Source organism: Cydia strobilella, chromosome 12 (genome assembly GCF_947568885.1).
Source record: "Cydia strobilella chromosome 12, ilCydStro3.1, whole genome shotgun sequence".
In the NCBI taxonomy this organism is placed as follows: Eukaryota; Metazoa; Arthropoda; class Insecta; order Lepidoptera; family Tortricidae; genus Cydia; species Cydia strobilella.
In genome coordinates this window covers 7,864,444-7,892,193 of record NC_086052.1, presented here as the reverse complement: position 1 = coordinate 7,892,193, position 27,750 = coordinate 7,864,444, and the positions used below count along the sequence as shown (strand labels likewise).

Sequence of the window (27,750 nt, the reverse complement as noted above, 5' to 3'; positions counted from 1 at the left end):
AGTGTCGGTAATGAAATGACAGTAGGAACAAGTGCATCCATAGGACGTCTACCGTATATGTAATAAAGTTTAAAGTAAATAAACAGTATCTATAAGTGTTACAGTCTCTTCCACCGTGATCGCAGTTTTTCCGGTAAGGACAGGGAAAAATTATTTACCGCGGGCGGAAGGAAGTCTATCTTTTTATTTACCTCATCTTCCTCGCGTTGTCCCGGCATTTTGCTATGGCTCATGGGAGCCTGGAGTCTGCTTGGCAACTAATCCCAAGAATTGGCGTAGGCAAGTTTTTCTTTTTATTTACCTACAGCTTCATATCCAGGGTAGGCGCAGTTGACCCAAAGGACGCAGTTGTCCCGACTGAATTTAGATCTCAGTAAATCGGAAAAAACAACTGTGGTTACTTTATATGCATCAAATATCAAATTGATTTGATGCATATAAAGTAACCACAGTTGTTTTTTTCCGATTTATTGAGATCTACATTCAGCCAACTCTCCAACTTTTAAGCTGGATGTTTTGCTCTTAATCTTAATCTGTAACTTTGACGGCATTTCTAATAAAAGACGAGTCGCCAACTTATAATCGCATTAGATTTTAAAATATGTTGCCTAAAAATAACTATAGACTGGTATATGTATTTAAACAAAAATATTACGTTTAAAGCTTTAAACCCACAAGACGCATTAGGTAAGTAGCATCTTTAGTTCCCAAAAATGCAATACAAAATAAAACCAAACAAAAAACACACCCATAAATATAATAAAAAAATACCCCTAAAATATTGTTTTTTGTAGAATCACTTTGCAGTTAAGGCAGTTAAGGCTAGCTGAGGTATTTAATTAACCATTATCTAAGTAGGTAAGTACTTATAGTTGGTCAAGCAAATCTTGTCAGTAGAAAAAGGCGACAAATTTAAAAAATGTAGGCAAGAAGGGATAGAAGGGATAGATTTCCGTCCCATAGAAAATTTGAATTTCGTGCCTTTTTCTACTGACAAGATTTGCTTGACCAACTATAAATTATATATGTATGATTCTTATTATTCTTACAATATCTACAAATCTAATCGAAACGTATGTTAAAACATTAAGAACAAGAATGTAGAGCCAATTGGAAACAAATAAAATATTAATTTTATTTTTGTTTGTTCGTGTTCAATGTTCATAGTTATGAAGTTGGTTAGAAACTAAATTAATCCTTTTATGTTTATTTGTGCAATAATTTTCGTAATAAAAGTTTGATATGTAGGTACATACACAATTTATACGAGTCATAGAGGTAAATGGAATTGAAAAAGTAAAATTTTCGATAAAGGGACTCATAGTACACAGTCATAGTATAGGAATAACAACAGTAACTTATCTCCGTGGTGGTGCTCTGCTGGCACGCTGCTTCAGCATATATAACAGCCGTAGCAGCCAATGTAAAACTCATTCGATTGTTTAACGTTTTAACTCTATATTTTCTGAATTCAAACTACGGCTATGGATATAACAACTATTACGCATAGTTCTGGTTAATTAGGCAATGCCCTAATAGTACCTATTGTAGCGTGACGCTACATCTGTCGTTTTGTTTTGGAAACTACTTGCTTGTCAGTCATGTCTAGTTTGCTTGTTTGTTTAGTCGTGTCGTATAGTGTGAATTGATTCACGCAATTACGGTTAGATGGCGGTTTAAAGAAACACATGGAACCTTTTTTGGACGATGATATCTTCGAGATTGGCAGGTTACAATTGCGTTGAATTTTGAATTTCAATTCTGATTCGGAAAGAGAAATTTGTTTTCGTCGGGGTACTTCAGATGGATTTTGGGATTGACGTGTAAAGATCTGTTTATGAGATATTATATTTTTTCCTGGTTTTTTTTGTCAAAGTTAACCTTTTAAGCTTGAAGAGGAACGTTTTCTTCTGAGGTTGCTAATAACAACTTCGAGTGCGCTTTACTTCCCGTCGTTCCGCGGCCTTGTTGGCCGCAGTTGCCTGCAACAGGACCTTTTTAAGGCCACCGTGGAGCAGTGCTCCGGTGGTGCGTGGTGGTCGTATCAACGACAGGGCGCAGCCGCCGACGTGCAGTCGGCAGTGGATGGTCGTCGACCCCATCAGTCAGCGGTCAGGTATCAGACCCACGGTGGAGACGAGCCCGCATACTGCGTGGTTCGATAGCGTTGGTTGGCCGAACGTTTGCTTTGGTAAGGAACTAGCAGACCCACGGAGAACACGAGCCCGCATACAGCGCGGTTCGATAGGTCACGGTACAGCTTCGGTTGGCCGAACAAATTGTCATCGTCTACGGAGCTTGAATATTTTTTTACGTATTGGAATCGGTTCCCGTTTAATTGTTTTTTTTTCCCGGTTCATTGTTATTTTTTGTGCAATATTTCTTTTAATTCTGTAAAGCCGCTGTTATCCGTATTCCGCATTTATTTAAGGCATTATTTTTAAAATTCTAATTGCCCCTAATTGTCAGGCGAAACTAATATTCGGCAATAAATTTAGGTACCTATCACCCGTTGAAACAGCCATTATCGTCCATAATCTCCATCTCATTAATCCATTTCTTTCCTTCTACAGATAAATTTATACGCCGTAATCTTTCGCACGTACACCAGTTCACGCCAGTGCGGAAAGCGGACCGTCAGAAAAACAATTTGTTTTGGTTACATTACTTTTTTAAATTCCATGTGTAGATTTTTTTTAGTGACTTTCGGAAGTGCTTATCAAATTATACGTGTTGTGATCAGTATGTGTTTAACTGCACTATATGTCCAAAGAGTATAAAATTTGTGCGAAAAGAAGGAGTCGTGCAATTTAAGGGAACCAATACATTATATGACTCTTCTCTTTCCGCACAGACTATTGAATATGTGTACTTATCGTTACTTGTATTTGCGCGAAATACAGGAGTTTTATTTCGTTTGAAAATACTACTCTTTATAAATATACTCTGATGAGGGATGAGGGTAAGCGTGTAAAGTTTTGACTGCTGCCACCAAATTACCTGTCACAGGGCTATCAAACTTTTACAAATGCTCTATGGACGGGTGCCTAGCGATGAACGAATCTTGATCTTAAGTAGAACGGCCTTATAAATACTAAAATACCCCGTCGAATTCTGCAACGCAATTCATACTTAGTTCGAATTTAGGATGTACAAGTTTCCACGCGAGGTACGTATAGTTACACATCATATACCTTTACCTATTCAGTTTACAGTTTGTAATGAGTAATTTCTTTGAATGTTCCTTGTATCTATAAAAGTAAACCTGTGAAGCTAAGCGCCGCAGTTCCGTTTCTAGTTTCAGTAGGTAAGATAATTTAATGGTGGTATTAATTAGTATACTATTTCCCAACAATTCTGAACTCTTTAACGACCATAGGCTGAGTACATATGGCACAAACAAAGTGGCAATGTAGATAAATTACACTTTCCCAAATTGAAAATGAAAAATTATGACCGAGTATAAAATTGGAAACTTCCAATGATCTTTGCGAACTTGTTCAACAATAACCAGTATGCTTTAATTTAACTACTTATATTATACTAAAAGATCCCAATTAGTCCTTGTAATCTAAAATTATAGTAATCGTACAGCATCCTCAAAATGTTCCGACAAAAACTTTCTACGCTACGGACGTATGGATGGTTTAAGTGCAGTAGTTATCCCGCAGCAATTTGCTGAAACCTCACTTTGATTCGGATTCAATTGGATTTACAAAAAAATACAAAGATATCAATATTGCATGTAGTCCCTTGGAGGCTTATTAAGATTTCACAATTATGACACCGACATGATATTATCAATATCACCATGTCTCTCTTGTGCTGCAGAGACGCACGTTGGCATTATCATTTTAAAATCTGAAAATGACTCTTAGTTATTCTATTTGCCTCGCTTATCGAGCGTATGAGTAGATATTCAACTAGTTCAAAAGTGATCTCGAGATCCGTAACAAGATGCGTAGTTGAAGATCACGCTGTAGGTACCTACCTACTGGTCAGTGTCAGCGATCAGGTTACACATTCTAATAAAAACTCTCGTGAAAATCGAAATTCGAAGATCACCTATCTCCAATATTTCCATTTCTATTGCTTTTGTTCTATTGGAGTGACATAGATGGACTTTGTCAGTGATCGTGGTAGGCTATGTTCTGAATGCCGGACGTATGAATGGTAGGTATTAAGTGCTCTGTTTTTCTCCTATTCGTTAAAATAGTTTTTCAACGTTATAGTTACCCCTTTTGTATGATCTTTTGTATGTTGCAACAGAAATAGCGTGTTGCAGCTACCCAGATAATTGAAAGCCGATGAATTCAACAGATTTAGAAAAAATAAATAAATTAAAAATATAAGAAACGTGTTTTTACGAATTAAACTATCTTTAACCTTAAGAGCCTCTATATTGCCTCTTTAGTAACAGAGTCCTTACCTATATAGGTATATTTATATAACAAATGTAGGTACGACGTAACAACGAGACATGGAGGAAAATCGCTAAATGCCCAACACATTAAGTTTGGGCTTATGAGAAAGGTCTTGAGAAGGAAATACGTGCATAGGGAAGATAGCACGCAGCAATAAAAGTGTGTAGAGAAAATATTTATACTAACAACTTTAACTCGAAATCTTCCATACCTAATATGTGGAAATGTTCCACAGAGCGAAAAACACAAATCCGAGTTGAGGGACTCGCAACAAGTCAATTCCATGCAGAAACGAATTCGTAATCAATGTGAAAAAATAAAAGTTGCCTATAGAGCCGCATCGCATCGTTCGCAACCGGACGAGCTCAAGGGGTTAGGTTAGGTTAGATGAATATTCGGTTCTACTCGTTTATTGGCTATCAATATTTCAAGAGCGAGTAGTTTTCAAAGAACAAATAGATTTACTTTAATTATCCCGACTAGTAAATTGTTCCCGTTAAAATAGCTATGGATTAACTTTACTACTAGTACTTGGATTAACTTTAAATAAGCCGACCTATTAATATACTCGTATTGTGGTCCACTATAATAAATTGTGGTCCACTATCGGGTTTGTTTGTTTTACTTATGTAATAATAGTATGACAACTTACATAAATTCATCAAGGCGATTACGCCTATTACGGCTATTAAGCCGCACGCCTAGGAACCTACACATTTAAATAAAAGGCAGCATACTTGTACTCTAATCCCTATTTTGTGACTGGTCAATTAATAAATTAAACGAATTGCTTTTCTTTGTAGTGTTCAGTGGCGTTGAAAAAACAGAAATTGAATTGAAGAATGCCTTGTTAATGGATATGAAACGCTTTTTCAATTATCACAAACTTGTGTTTTTTTCGTATTCGTAAATTTAATTGAGTAATTAAATTCGTGGGTATTATATGCTATATAACATTTAAAACTCGCGTTTTGAACACATATTAAATCACATTTACAATCGGGTCTATCGCGAATTTAAATAAAGGTAACAAAATAAATTCGCGATAGACCCGATTGTAAATGTGATTTAATATGTATTATATTAATTGTTACAATAATAAAATCAAACGGTTAAATGTGATATCTACGATTTCAAAATAATTCTGTAATTCAGATGATAATGCAATAATATTCTAATTCTAACATGGAGCTGATCTGATGTTGCAGTCGGATAGTGGCCATTGAAATTCCTCGATGAAAAACTGCAAACACGTTAATCAATTCTTGAAAGTCCAAAGGTCTTGTACAGTCAGTCAGCAATGAAGACGTGTACCTTTCAAAAATATTTTTTGTACATAACTTGTTATAGAACGGTTTATAAAACTACCTATTCAATAGAGAGTGTTATGATATGATTTTGGAATAAGTTTGAACATCGCATGGCCTGTGTAAATTATTTTTGGTATTACATCTCCATTAATATTTTAATTAAAATTAAAATCCGACATAAAAGCAGAGAGCCTCACGGTAAATAATTTTACAATTTTAATAAGCTCTTCAACATTCGAGTTCAATTTGATTAAGTTTTGGTACTACCGTAAAATATGCCTACTTTGCTACCTACTGGGTAATTACGCTCTAACAGTTTTAAACTATATCACAACCTCGTTTATGTAAGTGAGAAAAACATGATAGTAAATATGATCAACTTTCATCGGCATATACCCATATCAACATAATTATCTACCACAATATAATAATTTAAAATTTAATTTAAAAATCAAATTTTGGAACAAAATAGGCACATTTTACGGTATGATTTATTTCATATCCAATAAAATATTATAACACTGATTATCTTAGCATAATTGTAAAAAAAAATCCTTTACATACTGACCTTTATCAAAATAAATAATTATTCTCCGACATGAAAATCTCCGAAACTAAACAGTAATATTTAAATTCGTTTACAAGTGAACAAAAGCATTATATACTACTTAACTGAAAATGTGACCCCAAGCTATCTATAGGTAATTAAAATCTCGTTACGTTCAAAAGCCGTACTATGTTAACCTCGAAGAACCTTGATATTTAATCCTCTTTCGAATAAATTCTATCTCGGATAGTTAAGTACCAAGACCTACTATAAATACTAAACTGCCGTGCCGAGTTTAAGTAATATCGTAATTCGATTGAAGTCGATTCCATCATAAAACTTTATCTAAGAGTGCTGAAAGGGTCACCTGGGCTATAATACTTAACTTCAGTGTTTAATGTTGTTTAAGTTTTTTTTAGGGTTCCGTACCCAAAGGGTAAAAACGGGACCCTATTACTAAGACTCCGCTGTCCGTCTGTCTGTCACCAGGCTGTATCTCATGAACCGTGATAGCTAGACAGCTGAAATTTTCACAGATGATGTATTTCTGTTGCCGCTATAACAACAAATACTAAAAACAGAATAATATAAATATTTAAATGGGGCTCTCATACAACATACGTGATTTTTTCCGTAATGGTACGGAACCCTTCGTACGCGAGTCCGACTCGCACTTGGCCGGTTTTTTAAAATAGCGTTTACAAATGGAACATGCTCAATGCTTATCAATAACCGCCCTTTCTATGAAGTAAGGTATGCAAATAAGAAATCCGGCAAATCTCCCATTTTTAGCATGACTCCCAGGATGCTGACGGTGTTATTCCCTTAGGGCCCTTAGGGGTTATTTTATTACATATTTCGGACACTTTCTACTGAGACTTGAGAGGGACATATTAAGGTGTGCTCCTGGTACTGGTTTTCTATATAAAATAATTCCCGGGACCGGGAATTCCCGGTCCTCACTATACAAATTCAGCCCCCGGAGCATTTCCTAACGGATAAAGGCACATGTTATTTCTTTGTCCCTCTCAGCAGAAAGATGGCATACCTAATCGAGTGTCCAACGAAAAGCCCATTTGCACGACCAGACTTATAAGGCAAGTAAAAAAGCGGACATGTTGCTTTATTGCTTGTCGATTGTTTGAAAAATTTCCAATATTATAATACATAAATAAATGTATCTCATTTAATTTAGTTCACGACAAATTGGTAGGTATCCTAGATTTCGTATTGTAGGCGTTCCTACTAATTGTTCTTGCAATGTTTCTGGTTGTTTGTAACTATTTACGAGAATCGTTAATATTAAATTTTACTAAAACATAATTTACAAAACTCCGAGAGCCAGTTGAATATTATTATCCTTTGTAGTCCGAATAGGAATTACTGCCAATAAAGTTTTGACAAAGGTTTTGAAATACGTGTAGGTCAAGTGTAGGTGTGCTCTTTTATTTTATATAGAAGTAGGTTTACTTATATAGATGTAGGTTCAGCTCGCTTACATGGACATAAACAGACAGAAAATGAACGCTTAGCAAAAATATTAATTGATTATGTTAGATGTGTAAAGTTCAAAACTCGCGCTATTTCAACATCAATTCATTATTGGTAATAACTGGATTTTAGTATAATACGATTATTCTAAAAATTGTAGTAACCTACTCATTACATCGGTAATGACTAGAGACTCCATTAATTTCCCATTTGACCAAATTTTTTTAAATTTGTTGTATGGGGTAAAAACTAATTTTTCCTGACAGAAAATAATAAAAAATGGATTCAAGTGTTGCAGAATGATGAAATTGCCTAATGATGGTGTATAAATCGTTGTGCCAAACTCTCCGCACATATTGTTTACCACTCTGGGGAGCAGCCGGGAAGACAACCATGATAACAATAGAACGTGCACAGAGAGCTGTGCTTAAAGTGGCAACTTCTAAACCATTCAGATTCCCTACCACACAACTATACGCCGAGTGTAGTGTTCTCACAGTTAGACAACTATACGTTCTGCGTGCTGTTCTTCGCCGACATCGTCACCTCCCTCTCTGCAAGCGAAGTAAACAAACCTCTTGTCCGGTGGTTCCCCAGCGGACAGTATTTGCAACCCGCCAATACATATCGATGAGTGCCCGTGTTTATAATAAAATTAATAAACAATTAAATATATATCCTTTAAACTCCTATAAAGCAAAACTAAATGCCTTTTTACAATCTCTATCATATCAGGAAACCGAGAACCTCTTATCATGCTTGAAGTAACCCATAAATAGCTATTGCTCTCCTCCTTAAATATCAAGTTATTCATAGTTACTAACCGCATAATCTAAACTCCCTCTAACTTCACACCTCCCCCATACACACTTCATACACCATACACACAAGAACACGCACATGCACTAACTTAACCACAATTACACACATACTTACACTTATTAGCTGGCTTATTTTCTCTCTTTTAGTATTTGTTGTTGTTGTTTGTATACTTCTTTTCTTTATTTTCTTTTCGTCATTTGCTTTATATCCCTGTTTAAGAACGTATATTGCTACGTGTATACTATTATTGTTATTAAATTGAGAGCTCAAATGTACCTAGGAGGAATCACTGACTCCCGAGACACAGGCTTGGACCTAGTTCGGGAGGCAGAGACTCAACCCCACTACCTAAATTTGTTACAAACCTGTTACACCTGTTTCATATTGTCAAACTTTATAATGTGAAATGTATATCCAAGGTTTAAAGCAATAAAGATTTTTTTTTTTTAGATAAAAAAAACCTTATTTTTATTACCTAAGTAAGTAACAGAGGGCCTACCGCGAAAATCGAAATTCGCAAATTGTGAGATCTTTCTCTTTTACTCCGATGAAGGCGTAATTAGAGTAACAGAGAAAGATGCCCGCAATTTGCGAACTTCGAGTTACGCGGTTATAGCCCGTATAGCTGCTGTATATATTAAAGTAGGTACAACACCCGGACGGGTAACATTTTGACGTGCGCAAGGTTGCATGGAGTACAGTAGATATCAGCATCACGGAGAGTTAACTTACCACGTTATCATTTTCTGCGTTAATATGTATTAACTCATTAGGGTGGAATCTATTAGCATAAAGCCGCATTTTATACATATATATGAGAGGTTGCTCGTTAATATGAAGATGCGTACCTAACGCATGCTTTCAGCTTTCCGATGCGTACGCATCTTCATACTAACAAGCGATTTCTCATACCTAATATAAAATGCGTCTCGATGCTGATACATGTGATTCCACTCTTAACCAACCAAATCTCTCTAAAAACTCAAAACCCTCACAATTTCTAATTTGCAAAGCCAATTTTGGCCGCAAAATATGTACAATCGGATCTTTCGTCCCCTAATGTAGGTAGGTATAGGCTCAAATTACTAATAGTGTCAGATTGAAAACACTGTACAATCTATATCCATAATATACCTACCCTCCACCATACTTGTATCCTACAAAGTAATAAGCACTAATAACACAATTTAATTCCCCTAGTTCTATTTTGAGGTTCGTTGCTGATTTGCCTCTGAGTCTGGTTGTTGCTGTCATCTAGTTTGCTTTACACTGCTACCGGCACAAAATGCCAGGCCGGACTGTAACCTAACCTAATAAAGTAAATGATACAAAGTCCGTAAAACTTCGTTCGCCTTAATCCGATAAAAAGAGAATGAATAATGTCCGTGTCACCTGTGAACGTGTCCTCATTTCAAGTTAGGGCAGAGGTCAAGTGGATGTACTACGATGGATCGAGCCTAAAGCGGCTTTCAAAATTAGATAGTCTGACAGATTTTTTTGTGATTGAGAAAATTTTCTTAAATATTATTAACGATGAGTAAAAAAGTCTTGAAAAAAATTACTGTATTTATGAAAAGTAGGTATGTATTAGTTTTGTACCGTCAGTTTACTAATCTAATTCCGTTTTAAATAAATTCGTTAATATTGCGAAACTATATAGCTATCCTATCTATCCCTAATTTAAATCTAGAATATTTTTATATTATGGTAAAGTTAACACACGGTAACATAATAAAACTCTTGATAAAATATCGAATAGAAACTTTGACATAGCCTAGGCCTAGCACTAGCACACATAGCTATGTAATTTATGGTGTATAGACAGAACTACTACACTGCTAAAAGGTTGCACACTTGTACTATTAAGATAAGCGATTAGGAAGAAGATCGGGGCGCGTAATCGTGAATGGCACAAAATATACCTCACATTAATCTAATTAATATATTACACGGTATCGCTTTCAGTACGGATCTAACAGAGGACCTTAAGAGCTATCGATTTGACCCTCGTGTGTGTTCTGCAAAATAAATGGTTTGGGAGAAATCTTACACCATAGATATTTAAAAAGAGTGGTAAATATTAATTGTCCTTTAAATACTTTGCTATTCATATCTTCTATTTAATAAGGATGTAATAATTAAATAATTAATAATAATTAAGCCTTTTATTTCCAATAGATTCTAACATAATAAGATTACATTCATGCATAAATATATTAATTACATTAAAATCATATCATAAACTTAACACATCATTAACTATTAACGTATCAATAATTAAGTTTAGTATTAGTACAGCGTTCATTCGTAGAATTTATTAGGTAATTTACATATAGGATGTGATAATTTTAACTAAGTATTTATTTATTATAATTATTTCCTTATTTCTATTGGGCTGTCCATTTTTGGACATAGGCCTCCTCCCTCCTGTGCCACTCGTTCCTGTCGGCGGCTACTCGAGTCCAGGTGATGCCCGCCTCGGCGACGATGTCGTCTCGTCTCCATAAGGATGTAAGATGTAAGTAAGTAAGTAAACACTTTATTGTACGAAAAGAAAGGAATCAAGGTTACATCAGATAAAAGTAGTACAAAGGCGACTTACCCTTAGGGTACGGAACCCTAATTAATCAACATCGTCACCATTTTCTAGTAGCATTTCGTTTCTGTAAGGGTCGCAGTTCTAACCTTTTTTTTTGTTAGGAGGGAAAAATGCATTCCGCATACCACCCGGGTGCGGGGGGTGTCCCGAGTGGTTATGTGGGACTCCCGTCTAGGCTAATGAGGCCCACGGTGTACCCACTATTAAACCCCCCATATGCCGCCTCGCCGCCCTATTGGTGGGGTTACGGGAACGCTTACGTACTCATCCGCGACCCCACCGGCGGCAGCCGCCCACGAGCGGCTCCTTCGCGAATGCCCTTCACGTTAGGCGCGCCAGATGGTACGACGCGCCTTCCTCCTCGGCTTCCGGAATTATGCCTGTAGCATTTCGTTTCTGTATGGGTCGCAGTTCTAACCTAAACCATTTTTCTGATAGCAGTTCGGTTCTGTGAGGATCGCAGTTCAAACCTAACTTAACCCACTTAACGGCGCGTGCGGTGCGGTGTACAGGGGTTTCTTTTCAGTTCTCTTCTTTTGAACTTGACTTGACATGCTGCCGCGTGTTTAGATGGCCCTCATCTTCATAAAAGTTTGCATGCAAAAAGGGCCAATAATCATGTTTGTATCTCTGCAGCTGACTGAACGTATTGAATGTAGACTTACTGCAGCCAGGGTCTGGAACTCATATTTGGACTTTAGGGATATATCAATAAAACAAAGTTATGTTGCCAGTATTTTTTTACTTTAATTTGCTTTTAGCGACCAGAGTTTAATTCTATGTCGCGAACGTTGACCAAACTTAAAACAAATGCTCGCATTTTCTCCTGACGATGACGTTGAGGTCGAACGAAAACGATAACTTCTGGTTGTTCAGATTCGTACCTGTAAACCGAAATAGCTATGCGATGAGTATTATAACGCAAGAATATATCCTATATTTTCTGTTTTTTTCTTTAGTAGTAGTTTTCTAATCCAACTAGGGAACAAATCAAATTATTTTTATGAAATATTTTGATTTGTATTTTAAGTAGTCACACTACTAAACATATATAATTTTTAAACTGAAATAGATATCATATACATATCATACACTGAAGAAAAAGTGACAAGTCCACCGGTGGGCGAGGCGAGGTGGTGGAGGTGACCGGTGGACTTGGTCACTTTTTCTTTAGTGTATGATATCTAATTTCAGTTTATAGTTTTCTAATATTTATTCAATCAACAGCTCGGCCCTGCTTGTATTAATATTATAAATAGTGTACAACTATTCGACGTAGAGCGAGGCCTCCAAGAATGGAACGACGAACTTGTTACAGCAGTGGGACGTATGTCTAGGCTGAATTATTAAATATATCACATCAGCCAACAATTGTCATCTCTGGACAGAAACTCACGCCCAAGGATCTCCACAGTGAGTACCTACCGACACATATTATTTATACATGAAAAAAAGTGTACACAATACCTGTTGCTATAATGATCTGAGTTCGACTTTGTTAATAAGTCGACTACCCGCTGATATCTGAAAACCAGGATCTTATATCTTACAGGCCAATTTGAACGTATACTGACATTAGAATGATATTTGAATCATGTTATTGAGTTATCGCGCGTCTCGTTCGCGCGAATACATGTACGGACAAGTACGAGCGAAATGAACGATAACTAGGTAAATAACAATATTCAAATATCATTCTGATGTCAGTGTACGTTCGAATTGGCCTGTTAGCATCTTTCCGGCTTCAGTACTATTAAAGTCTACATAGCCCACTTGATTACACCCTTTGTTAAATAACCCAACTTTTGCTGTCAATCTTTTCTAGTTAAACATATCATAAAAGTAGAATGGCTTAAAAAATTGTAAATGTGATTTTGTGCAAAGTGAATCAACAGTCATATGGACGCTTTAATTTGTTTACTTCTAAGTAAAGCATTGATTAATTATAAACTACATCTTCGCTACATTTAAACGGGTCACTCACGTATTGATACGTATTAGATTGTACGAGTAAGCAAATTATTAGCCTTACTCGTTTCAGCATAGCAGCAAATTTGTGTGCCAGTGTACCCCCGCCCGAGCCACTCTTCCAGACGCTATCTACTTTTTTTGTTCTATATACTGTACCTGTCTGAACTACTGCTATCATCAATATAACACTGCAATCAAATTAGTTAATGTCATTTTAGTTGATATACTTCAATTCAAAATTTTAATTATAGTTTCCTGCTGCGTTTGTCGTTCTTATTAAAAAAAACCCGGACAAGTGCGAGTCGGACTCGCCCACCGAGGCTTCCGTACTTTTTAGTATTTGTTGTTATAGCGGCAACAGAAATACATCATCTGTGAAAATTTCAACTGTCTAGGTATCAAGGTTTATGAGATACAGCCTGGTGACAGAGAGACAGAGGAATCCTAGTAATAGGGTCCCGTTTTTACCCTTTGGGTACGGAACCCTAAAAGGTATATTAGATGACATCTTATAAGAACTTGAAGGTGCCTAGAGATCTAGCAAATGCGCCGCTTTACTGACATTCATGCATATCGTAGCACGAATTACAGCGAGCGTGCAGTCCGTGAATGTTTCGCGAATGATGCACATTTTGCAGATTTGGACGCATTTTCATACCCTAAACGTATGTAAGTAATACAAAATATTGCCAATATTGCAATTGTTTGTGATTTTAAAACACTTCATGTGTATGTAAAGTATACCGACGTACTTGTACATCTGCGGCCATCACAACTACAGCTATCACTAGCAGCGTTCCGCGAATCATTGTCACCTAGTAAAGAAAAATACCTGGATTTAATGAGCAGTTCTCAAAGAATGTGCATTTTTTTAAAATAAATACATATCTAATTACGACATCATGTTCAAAGAAAATAGATAAGCATAATCGCTTTTTAAAAAAGCCATAAAATTATCCGCTTATATCTTTGTATATTTCTTTGTATTTGTATTTTATGTTTTCTTTTATATTATGTAATGTTTGTTTGTGCTTACGAATAAAATCTTATTATATTCTATTATATTCAAAGACTTCGACCGAAAACGACTGACGTAGGCATCAAAGCGAGATGCTATGTAAGACTTGCATACTAAGATGTAGGTAAATAGGTATAGTTTGATTACATATAGTGATTACCTAATCAAGAAAATATCGTGTTTTTGTTTAATATTTTTCCTTATTTTAATTCATTTTGAAAAGATAATAAAAGCATTTACAAACCTGAAGTTGTTGTGAAGTACTCGTAAATAGCAGTAGAGACAGCTGCTAGTAGCGGCAAATTCACGCTTTTATACAAAAAATATTTTATGTATCCTAGAGTGTAACTAATCCGATTAATGATAGACTAGCTTTTGCCCACGACGACTTTCATACCAAACGTGAAAGAAAAATATTTCCAATAAACTATTATGTGTGCTAACATTAAAATTGACTCAGTCGTTTATGTAGTAAATTTGTACTAAAGATTAACAAACATTGTGGATTCATCTCTTTCTCGTTTCTCACTAAAAGTATACGAGGTACAATTATTTCAAGGTTTCCGAAACAGGTAAGGTATTTTAATTAAGTGAACGTCGATCAAGGGAATATAATGAAATTAGTAAATAATTACTGGTTTTAGTAAAACCGTGCGTTTCCCCAGAAACTTCCTGCCTCGCACAGCTAAACTGTGGAATGAACCGTCGCCTGCGCTATTTCCGGACCGATACGACCTTCAGACCTTCAAGAAGAGAGCGTACTCCCATCTTAAATGCCGGCAACGCACTTACAACCCCTCCGGTGTTGCGGGTGTCCATGGGCGGCGGTAATCGCTTACCATCAGATGATCCGTCTGCTCGTTTGCCTCCTATATCATAAAAAAAAACACAATTCATTATTATTTTCGCGAAATACCCATAATAAAGAGTAGTAAGGTGCATTGGGGTAATGTCGAAAGCGGGGTAATTTAGAAACTGGCAAATATCTAATAAACTGAAGCACTTTCTACTGTAGCAACAGTAAACGAGATGCTTTGGTCAGCCTTAGTGCCAGTTCCACCAACCACACTTGACAGACTGATCAACATCACTGAGCACCGAACGTATGAAAATTGCCATACAATAAAATTTAGCGAACGCTTTAACGGTGACCGATGGTTTGGTGCAACCGGCCCTTAAGTAGCATATGTGTTGCTACCTAAAGTATGACGTTCTTCTGGTTTTGTATTAACATATTTGCCATTTTCTAAATTAGGTAGCACGTTTTTGAAGTTACCCCATTGTACCTTACGATATAATAATTGCCTGAGTTTCGACATGCTTTTGAATTATGTATTCTTATCAAGATTTAACTACACTCAATTGGAAGTTGTCTGCTGTATTGTATGTTTAGATTGTTTAGTTACAAATACATGTACCTACCTAATTACTATTTCACTAAATCGATTAGGTTGCATGATATTACATTAATTGAATTATGCAAACATGTCTAATTTTTTACACTATTTTTATTATTTAATTTTTAATTAATTAGAGTTCTGTAGGACACATGTTTTCTTGCATAAATATTACATTGGATAGGAGGAGTAGATGGTTGAGCAGCTTACCGAGAAAGTGCAAGAAATAGACAATCTCATAAATAACACTGATTTAAACTTTCACGATTTTTACTCATTATTATTTACAACGACGGGACTCATAAATAACGTATGCAATTTCGGAAAATAGTTTGTATCGAATACAACATGGACAAACGGCCTGATTCGAAATTTAAGATACGTCACAAAATACGTCCATATCGTATCTTTAGCAAATTTTTGACGTATCTTATAGTTCGAATCAGGCCGAAAGGCCTGAATCTCCACAACGACCGGCCGTCCATTGCTCTTATTCCCAGATTGTCGTTTCAACTTTTAGAAGAAAAGTGCACTGAAGTTAAACTCTCTAAGCTACAGCGACAACTGAACCTAACTGGTCTAATGAAATAAAACTATGAAAACGGATTATATCGCGTATATTGAATTTATAATACATCCCGACGTTTTGACGTTCAGTCGCTATTTACAAGCCTACCGGTACAAGACTGCATTGAAGTTGTCAAGAAGAGGTTATGTGAGCAGAACATGTCAGAGGAATATGCTAAGCTGTTGGAACATTGCCTTACATCTGGCTACTTGCTATGGAATGGTGAATTCTACCTTCAAGTCGACGGCGTGGCCATGGGGTCTCCGGTGTCTCCAGTAGTCGCTGAAATCTTTATGGAGGACTTCGAGGAGAGGGCACTCTCATTGGCTCCTGTGCGACCGAAGATATTTAAAAGATACGTAGATGACACTTTTACTATACTTCCAAAAAGTAGTGTTTCAACTTTCTTGGATCACCTAAATTCCATCCATAGCAAAATAAAATTTACTATGGAGTTGGAAAAAGACTGTTCTCTCCCCTTCTTAGATGTATTGGTAAAAAGAAATCCTGATAACACCCTAGGTCGCACTGTGTATAGGAAACCTACTCATACTGATAGGTACTTAAATGGCAAATCGCATCACCATCCCAGTCAACTTGTTACAGTAGGCAAATCTTTGTTTCAGAGAGCCCAGAGGATATGTGATGACCAGCATCTGGCCGCGGAGCTCCAGCATGCCAGGCGCGCGCTCCAGGCAAATGAGCTCAGGATACCGCGGGTCAACCAGAGGTCCCACATTAAGATCCCCACAGTCGAGCGCAGGCCTGCCATTCTGCCTTTTGTCAGGGGGGTCACGGACAGGATCAGCCACATCTTGAAGCGTGCTTCTATAAAAACATATTTCAAGCCAATGAAGAAGATGTCACAATTCCTGAGGCCTGTAAAATGCAATACCCCTCTACAGACTGCAGGAGTGTACAGGCTGGACTGTGAGTGTGGCCTATCATATGTCGGGCAGACGAAACGGAGCATTTCCACTCGGGTGAAGGAACACATAGCTGATGTCAAGCACCGTCGACCTAGGTCTGCTGTCTGTGAGCATGTCATGGATAAAGCCAATCACTCAATCAAGTTTGATAAGCCTCTGGTTCTTGCCAAGGAGAAGCGTTACATACCCAGAATGCTGCGCGAGGCCATTGAGATTAAGAAATATCCAAACTTTAATAGGGAAGATGGCTTTTCTCTACCACCAGCTTGGGATCCTGTAGTCCACCTGATAAAGGAGCAAGCGAGACATAGACTGTGAGACCTTAGTGTTGGATGATGCTGGACATTTTGATGTTTTGAAAAGATGTGTCCCGCCGAGTTTGTTGCCGGTCCCATATTGGGATACCCTCCTACAATTTAGGAGGGAATTAAATCTTCTCGGGTCCGTGGTGTAGGGTTGGAGCCGGCATAGTTTTTATCGCGTATATATATATATCTTTACTTGAAAAATAATTATAGTGTATAACTAGCCTTATGAACCGATTTTGCATGTACAACCAGCCTTAAAGTTTGTAGTCTATGATTGTTCATTATTTTAGTATGTGGGTATTTTTGCACTTTGTAATTTTTCCTCAGTCACCCGTTGACCACGAACGCTGTAAAGAGTTCGAAACGTCGGGATGTATTATAAATTCAATATACGCGATATAATCCGTTTTCATAGTTTTATTTCATGAGTAACTATCGCGGTAACCGAAGGCTAACTGGTCTAAGTTAACTTTGCACCGATTTGAACAGAACAGTGAGGGAGTGTCATTATAAACGGCATAAGTAATTATTTCTTGACGTATTTGTTTTGCATGGTAAGTAATAGTCGCACTGGTTCAATGTTATTTCTTTATAATTAATTGGAGTTAAATTAAGCCGGTTAATACATGTTGCTAAACTGAGTGGTCTAACTTCAGGAAAGAAGGATAATTTGCAATTTAAGTAAAAATAAAATCAATACCAGTATGCCCGACTCGCCCTTAGCCAATATGCATTAAAAATAGCATTCGACATGCTGTCATGTTCGGCCATTTCGTATTTAAACTCACGTGGAAATATTATTGCTATTTGCAGCACTGCAGTCACTTACTACGCCACAGCTCCAAGTTCGTCACAAAATAGCTTATTTTAATTCATAATTCATAATTCATAATTCATTTATTGCATTTATAATCATGTGTTTACATAAGGTCTTACAAAGAGCATTTTACAGCTAAAGTTTTCACATGAACCCTGTTAAGCATATAGCAATGTACTTATTAACTAAAACTTAATACTAAATACTAAAGCAATAATATTTCAACATTTATTTTTATATATATTGCATGCAACATGACACGTCAAAAATACATATTTTTCATTTTAACTAGATTAGGAACCGGAAATTTCATTTTTAATATTTTACATAATTGCTTAAAATCTAAATTTGAATGACAGTAACACTTTTTGAGTTACAGTTGATCTTTTAAAGTTCTTATTGCATGTGGTAATGCTGCTCCGTAGCAAACTGTAACGCGTGTAAATAGAATCAAGTACAGTCGCCATCAGATATATCGGAGCGCCCGAGGTGCTCACAAATATCTAAACACGCCTCTATTGTCAAGGCGTCAGAGCGTGTTCAGATATTTTGAGCACCTCGGGCGCTCTGATATATCTGATGGCGACTGTACCTATAGCGGATAATTTTTCTTACTTTTGCTTTATCAGCCATTATTTAGATATTTGTGAAGTTTTACACATATTATATTTTTTTCATCACGTTTATTATTTATAAATTGCGAGAGCTAATTTTAACTCTCGGGATGTTGTGCAAATGGCTACTTCGTCTGCGTAAATAAATGTTCATGGTGTTTTAGCTGGGCATATTCAGTGAGTGCATCCATCACAAGGCAGAAGAGGTACCTATAGACTTAGCACAGAACCTAGATGTGCCCCTTCGGTAACTGCTATTAGCTTGTTTTACCCCGTTCTGGTTCCAGTTACCGATGTTACGTTTCTGTTCATGTCAGTTATTATGGCAATGTACCTCTCTGGGATATTTTTCCTCCGAAGACTCCACCAGATCGTCGGACGAGGAACACGATCAAATGCCTTTTCCATGTCTAGAAAAGCAATAAAAAGCAGTGTGTTTTTGGCCCTGAATTCTTGTGCAACCAGGTTTATGACAAACATAGAGTCGACAGTGGATAGCCCCGGCACGAAGCCGTATTGATTTTTAGATAAGGAGCTCTCTGTTCTTAACCCGGGCGTCGATCACTCGTTCATATAGCATCAACTTTATTCCACGATAATTGTTGCACTCATATCTCTATGGTGCTTATCCTCCATGCGTCCGGTATACGTGAAGTTTCCCAGGCTTTCAGAAATAGATGGAAGGGTGGGGTGGGGACAATTTAAACATAGTAATGGAATACATAATATAATTATATATATGCATTTTATTTGTCTAGGTGACAATGGTTCGAGTAACGATGGTCGTGAGCGTTGTGGTCCTGGCTGCCATCGCCAGTGTACAAGTAAGTTTAAATTCCAGAAAAAATTCTAGTAATGCCACGATATTCATTTATGTATTGTAAACTGAAATATATATGAATATTTTCATAGAAAATAATTTAATTTGTTCTTAGAGTATGTATTGTAATTTTACGCTTAGGGAAAACCTGCAATTAATTCAGAATATTTGAATATTTTAACCTCTTTCCAGGCTGCACCAATCTAGAAGGTTTTCCCAAAAAGTCTGCACATATTCCAATTACAAGTTATATTTTGGTGATTCATTTGACTATCGGGCCAATTCGAACAATGATCTAGATATTCTGCTCTATTGATGAATAAATATTTCATTTGCAGTGTGACGATTGGTAAGCATTAATGTATGCAATATTAAATATATTTAAACGGGTCACACGTTTTAATTAAATTATTTTTTGGCTTAAAAACGTGAGTTTCAAACGGCTTACGCATATTTTGATATATATTACATTTTAAAATTAAAAACGACACTGTTTAGTTTGATACTACTATCTGTTAGGCATAATTAAATGGAACTTCTCGATAAATGTGTATAGGTAAAGCAATTTTACTCGGTTCACAGGGCACACCGGGTTATAGACTTGTTATCAAGGGAAGAGGCCGGAGAGGGTTATATTTCTCGTTTCAAGGGTGATTTACAGTAAGTTTTTTTTATCTTACTCATAAAATTAATACGTACCTAAGCGTTTTCGAAAATAAATATTGAAAACCTGATTCTCACAGATCCTGGTGTTTTTGGGTTCTTTCAACTCAGAATCACTAGCATATTCAATCCTGATGATAAAAAAGTCCCAATTTTTTTATGAAAATTGTATATTCCCACTACATCACGCACAAATGATTTCTTTTTCACACTAAAACGTGACGTAATGCAATGAACATTTTCGGACATCTGTTTGTAATGTCAGGATGGAGAATGCTGTCGATTCTAAGTAGAAAGAGCCTAAGAATGTCCAGATTTGAAAGAATCAGGTTTTCAATATTTATTTTATAAAACGCCTACGTATAAAGTAGGGATGCTACAACGAAGAATTTCATACATTGCCCTGCCATTTCCTATCTCTATCGCACGCGCATTATTATATTGCTGTCCCGCCGATGATGCCGCCACCGGCGGTTAATGCCCCTTAGCGAGCGGGACTGCTGCAATATATGATTATGATATATGATATATATGAGTCCATGTTACTCGAAATAAATGAATTTTAATTTTTTTAATTAATATAATTATGCACGTGCGATAGAGATAGGAAATGGCAGGACAATGTACGAAATTCTCCGTGCTTTGCGTCTTTAGAGCTATAGTTGGTCAAACCAAATTGTCAGTAAATAAGAACAAAAAAAACCATACTCATCCTTTTTTCTTGGGTGCTAGTACTAGTGTAAGACTAAGATAGTATGATTCTCTCTGTCTATGTTTGAAATGAGACAGGCCTTTGACAAACTATAAATGTAGTCTTGCCGACTTGGCAGCAACAGTAGACGAAAACTATTTTCATAACTTACTATATACACTAAAATTTTATATTTTTTATTAACACAAACACTTAAAAATTAAAAAACTTATAAATAAATAAATAATTTGGCCTAAATATGCACTTTGCCTATATACACTTAACTTGGGAACACAGTCGAAGGCAAAAATATCGACCCAGACAAATGGCTCAAAAATATGCGATTTTATTGTCTAAGGTGTAAGGCGTGCACATATTTTTGAAACTGTGGGAATGTTCATATATTTATATCCTTGGCTGTACATTCAAACAAAAAAAATAATTTAATTCTCTAAATCGGTTTCAGAAATGACGGAGTTCTGAGGTAACATACATACAAAAAAAGTACGGTCGAATACGAAGTATGTATTAGTGACACCGTAGGTTCTTTTGTTAAATTAAATGCAGCTGGTCGCCCGAGTCATCATCACCTTTCTCATAAACATGTCGGTCCCAGCCTAAGAATGTTTCGATTTGAATTTGATGAGATCTTTAAGAGAAAATAAATTCTTAAATTCGATTAAATTCGACCTTTAAGAGCCCCTTCGGCTGCTTCTCCATACAAATGTAGTCCTCATTTTCCTTTCTGGATATTGACATTTTAGGTAAATGTTTTAATTTATGTTTGATTGTTTGAGCGAAAAACAGATTTCATACAAATTTTTAAATGCTCCTAACTTTTATAATAATTAAAGATTCGAAAAAATCAAACATAGGGGCATAGCTGTGGTTGATACCTATACAACAAACTGTGTCAAAATATTTTTAATAATGTTAATATCCAGAGAGGAAAATAAGGTCTACGTTTGAATGAAAAGGCGACTTTGCGCGGACGCGGTGATGTATCCTCTTAATACTTATTGTTACCCATTCGACTCGAAACGAAAAATCGAACAAACTTAATCTTACTTAAGTATGCATCAAACCCATCTACTAAATACCTCTAGATTCCGTTCTTTCTATTTGGGTTCACTAATAGATTATTGAAAGTCATAATGTAATGATTGTCAGTTTATTTTATGGGAATTCTGAAAAGTTACGCGTTTTTGAGTAAAACCAAATTAGCCTCATGCATGAAGTTTATATTTGAATGAAATATGTTTTATTCGGATGTTTGTTACCGTTATATCATGTTACAAATGCATTTCCGTTTTTAAATTACCATTTAATTACTTAAAATTATAAATAAAAAGTACAAAAATTTGCCCGCGAAAAGCTAGTGAGCGAAACGCTCGAAACGCCACCTGACGTCACGCGTTCGACAGATTAGTGTCATTAGTAGCAAACGTCAGTTGGGCCGCCCAACGTGTGACGTCATCACGCTCTGTCGAATTCGCGCGAAAAATTATGAGCGTTTCAACCTTAAAAAAAATTTCAACATTTTAAATATTTTTTAATAAAATAATGTTAAGGTTTACAAAAGTATTTATATCATTTCCGGTGTTCCAACGATATAAATTATGAATCCAAAAATAAAAATAAATTCATGCATGGAGTTAATTATGACTAACGAATAATACATTATGACTTATAACTTTATGGAAAACAATAGACTATTTCTATTCACAGTTTGGATTTGGATGACCGAGCTGTTCGCCCGAGTCATCATCGCCTTTCTCATAAAAAGACCAAGTTGGAAGGCTGGCGTGTTATCGATGATTGATAAGCTAAAAATAAATAAGGCGACGCGATTTAGGTGAGAGTGCGAAGCGTCGACCAGTGTATCAGCATAGTAGCTGTTGTTTTATTTTCATAATTCAGAACTTCCAATATCTGCTTACATTAAAAGCAATTCCATAGAACCTTTCGATCCTATTTTTTAGGGTTCCATACCCAAAGTGTAAAAACGGGACCGTATTACTAAGACTCCGCTGTCCGTCTGTCACCAGGCTGTAGCTTATGAACCGTGATAGCTAGACAGTTGAAATTTTCACAGATGATATATTTCTGTTGCTACTGTTGTACAAACAAATCTAAAAAGTACAGAACCCTCGGTGGGCGAGTCCGACTCGCCATTGTCCGGTTTGTTTTTAGGGTTCCGTACCCAAAGGGTAAAAAAGTCCACTGTCCGTCTGTTTGTCCGTCTGTCTGTCACTAGGCTGTTTCATAAACATTAAAATAAATATTGAAGTGGGGCTCCCATACAACGTATACGTGATTTTTTTGCGGTTTTTTGCGTAATGGTACGGAACTTTTCGTGCGCGAGTCCGAATCGCACTTGGCCGGAATGCTGACTTTGTTCTTCGCAACCAGGGGTATTCTGATTGTAATAATAACAGGTTATAGTGTAATAATAACTAAATTAAGTAATGATTATATATTTATATAGATAGAGCTCTGCACATACGTATTGCAAAAAGTTTGAAAGTTCCACGTGGACGGGAATAGCCAATGTTGTTGGCCGTAGGTATGCTTGTGGTATAAAAAACGGCGTATAGATTATTCTAGTAAATATATTTTAATTTTCAGATATACATCAGACATCACCACAGCAGAGATTTTCGACTAACCGATAATCTCATGTTATAATTCCTGCAATAGAAATATTTTCATGGATGTTCATTGAGTTTTTATTTAAAGTGAGACTTAGAGAAACAGATAGGTATCCCTTGACCAACTATCGTTTTTCCCACTGCTGGGCAAAGGCCTCCCCTTTCTTCCGTCACTCGTCACGGCTTGGTGCATGCTCCCGCCAGTCGCTGCAAAAAGCGTCGATGTCATCCCGCCATCTCTTTTTTGGTCTGCCTGTGCCCAAAATACTATTATATATTATCAAAGATAGATATAACTCCGTAATAGACGGATACAGTCTAAGGAAAAAACGTGCCTCGAAAATCACGAAAATTTGATTCTCGATCAGAGGGCGCCACTAGTTTTGGCCTATTCTCGTATAATTTTGTTTGTTATTTATAATTTTAACGCATATCAGTGAAAGAACATGGGTCAAAATCATATAAAAATAATTAATGCAAATAAAAAAATCATTTATCCATATTGAAATACATTTTAACGTATTTTTATAAATCTTCATTTTTAGTTTTAAAGTATGTCGATAGATGGCAGCGAATTTACAGAGGTTATAAAATTTACTATGACAGTACCGCTCTATCTTATTATATCCTCTTTGATATTATTATACAATAGTTCTCAAAAACTCGAGTCAAAACTAAAAGGACACGAATGGAGCCGAAAAAACGAATTAGGGGGTCGATTCTAAATTAACAATTTGTTATGGGTTTGAACTGGTTTTGACACGACCTTGACGATCGTCTGGGATTGGCGCGCATTTCACTCACTTCAGGTACCGTATTTTCTGAAGTGAAATATACAAATTTTATTTCAGTTAAGTAGCTACTCCTCTTGTGTGTCCTATTATTTATTAGGTATATTTTTGCACATTATAATTTCGTATACCTTGGTAACCTTCGTTTTTATCTTAATGACTACGTTTTTAGAGTTCCTTACCCAAAGGGTAAAAACGGGACCCTATTACTAAGACTTTCGCTGTCCGTCTGTCTGTCCGTCTGTTCGTCCGTCCGTCCGTCTGTCCGTTTGTCCGTCTGTCCATTTGTCTGTTATCAGGCTGTATCTCATGAACCGTGATAGCTAGATAGTTGAAATTTTCACAGATGATGTATTTCTGTTGCCGCTATAACAACAAATACTAAAAACAGAATGAAATAAATATTTAAGTGGGGCTCTCATACAACTCACGTGATTTTTTTTGCAGTTTTTTGCGTAATGGTACGGAACCCTTCGTGCGCGAGTCCGACTCGCACTTGGCCGGTTTTTTGAAAATCGTGAGAGGGTGACAAAATTAAAACTGAGTATTTTTTACTTAATTGTATAAATCTACGAACTATGACTGTATGTGTGGATTGATGACTCTTATTTAAAATATAGTTTCGAAATTCCATTACAAAAAAGCGGTCTTTATAATTATGTCACCATTATTGTAACAGGTACCTAATTAATATTGCACTGTTTGGAGTCAAAAAATCAAAACAAAACAAGTTAGTTTAGAATAAAAGGATGTTTAATTGCAAGCATTTAGTTGTTTTTTGGTTGCCTCGTTGCGGCGGTGCGTTGCTATCTCGTCTCGATCTGTAAGTCATTTGAATATGTATGTGTAATAATCATAAACTTAATATTTATACTCATATTATAATTATATAATTATAGATAACCTAGGCTTAAAATGAAAATGAATAAAAAAAACGATATCACTGACCAATGACAACCTCGCTTCCTAATTATTACTAAATTATTAACGTGAATTACAAATAATAAACAAACGTTCTATCTGGCATTCAAGAAATACAACGTATGACGTTTTCAAGCTGATACACTAGTTCTAATTTTTTGACTGTTGTCGATAGGGAGTTTATTGTTTAGGGGCTGTAATTAGAAATTATTAATTGCAACGCAGCACGTTGCTATAGTTACCTACTTTGGTGGGAACGCAATACTTATCTTATCGGCGTGTAATATTTCAAATCTTGCCTGATTGACTTAATATTATATTTTATGCTGTGACTTACCTACTATCGTCATGCCCTAGCCCATTGACCTACCCTGTAAGTGAAATGTATAAATGAAATAAAATAATATTTTGATTTGTCCTTACGATTTTAATGCATATAAATTACTAACTTTAAAAACGACTAAAAACTGGGAAAAATATATGTAAATATATATGGTTCAAGCCTATAGGTATATCATGTTACTAACACGACTATACTCGTTTTATTATAAATATAAATACATTAAGAACAGTCGGTTAGTTTATTTGAAAATTGAAATTGAAAATATTTATTTCAGGCACAGAACAGAACCCATATAGTGTTAGTACAAAGATTATAATATGCTACCTATATCTATGCTAGTGTGTACAATATGTAGTAAAACAATAAATACCTAAAAACTAATTAAAACTAATTATTTCGATGATGCGCTGGGCTCATGTAATTGTTATTTACACTTTCCCCAATTTTTATTGATATATACCTATTATGATGTAGCTATAAGGTTTGTTACTAACGTGGAACAAGCTGTAACTGCTACACCATCATAAATATTTTATTTAAAACTTTTAGTTTCAATAAAAATTACATTATACCTACATAATAAACTTACCTCTTCCTCTAGATAACCTCTGTGGACCAAACAAAATGAAGTTAACGACTAGGTGCATTGCATACCTATGCGAGGATCGGATTCTTGTTCTCGTGTTCGTGTAAATAATGTAAGCAAAGGTATGGCCAGTGAAAAAAGATCATTTGAAATATTTATACTTTTTACAGTTTCCTCCTTTTATAAGAAATCTACTTTCACACCTCTACCTACTTTGGAATATAAAAAAAAGTTGTGATAGTATAATTTATTTGTTGCTCTGGCTACGTAGCTAACATGCCAATCGTTAACCAGAGGGTCTAACGCGAACCACTTTCGACGTGTTGCCTCTCTGTCGCACTTGTAAAGTCGTACGTAAGCGTGACAGGGAGAAAACACGTCGAACGTGGTTAGCGGTAAGCCCTCAGAGACACTGGTAACAAGTTACAAGCCGCTACGCTTTTTTAATTTGAGATTAAGTTTTCAATCTCAACTTGACGTCAGTTGTTTACATTTTATCTTAGGCTGGTATCCAAAATCCCAGTTCTAGGAAATACTGAGGGCCTACCGCGAACCACGTTCGACGTGTTGCCTCTCTGTCGCACTTGTAAATTCGTACGTAAGTGTGACAGGGAGGCAACACGTCAAACATGGTTCGCGGTATGCCCTCTAATACTGTTTCTGCAGTTCTATACTTTGAGATCCTATGAGATGACACTTTGAGAGTGACGTACCTATGTTTGTTTTGCTTTTCCGGTGAAGTCAGCTGAGTGAGGTTTAATGCCAGGGCGAAAACTCGCCCTGGCATTAAACCTCACTCAGCTGGTCCAAGGAGCGACGAGGGTTCCAGATGTTGACGGCCAAACAGCTAATTGCCTGGACCTTCTGCTGACTACCGACCCGGATCACTACGCAGTGTCAGTGTCGTCCCCTTTAGGTAGCTCTGACCACTGTCTAGTGAAATCTGTGTCGGTATATTCCCCACCCGACCTTAGCCCCACAGGCACTAGGCGAATATGGCGATATAAGTCGGCAGACTGGGATGGGATGCGATCGTTTTTTGCATCCTATCCTTGGCGGCCCTTGTGCTTCTCTTCGGGTGATCCCTCAGTTTGTGCGGATGCTATAACAGATGTGCTGCGCCAGGGTATGGAATATTTTATTCCTTTTTCCGATGCGAGGACATCTAGCAAAGCACAGCCCTGGTTTGGAGCTGAGTGTCGACGTGCTGAAGCACTGAAACACGAGGCCTTCCTTGCCTGGGCTGATGCTCGAAACCGCAAAGCTAGTGACATACCAGATAAGAAGAGAGCCTACAATAGGGCAACCAAGTCCAGTAAAAAAAGGCTCTACGGAAAGCTCGATTTGACCACATACGCCGGACTGGGAAAAAACTCGCTGCGCACCCTACAGGTAGTAAAGCGTTTTGGACCCTTGCGAAAGCAGTCGAATCGAATTTCTGCCGCCCCTCACTACCCCCACTGCTGAAA

General features: G+C 36.6%; 1 protein-coding gene and 1 long non-coding RNA gene across 2 annotated transcripts in view; one reads left to right on the top strand and one right to left on the bottom strand.

Annotated features, from left to right (window-relative positions):
• The window catches only part of LOC134746044 (general transcription factor IIH subunit 2), a 250,183-nt gene that overhangs the window by 104,473 nt on the left and 117,960 nt on the right, over positions 1-27,750 (top strand). The gene's annotated exons all lie outside the window — the stretch shown is intronic.
• LOC134746008 (uncharacterized) lies at positions 11,928-13,337 on the bottom strand. Its single transcript, XR_010128215.1, has 3 exons — positions 13,321-13,337; positions 12,661-12,717; positions 11,928-12,077 (listed from the first exon to the last, which is right to left on the bottom strand). It is a non-coding gene; the product is annotated as an uncharacterized LOC134746008 (long non-coding RNA).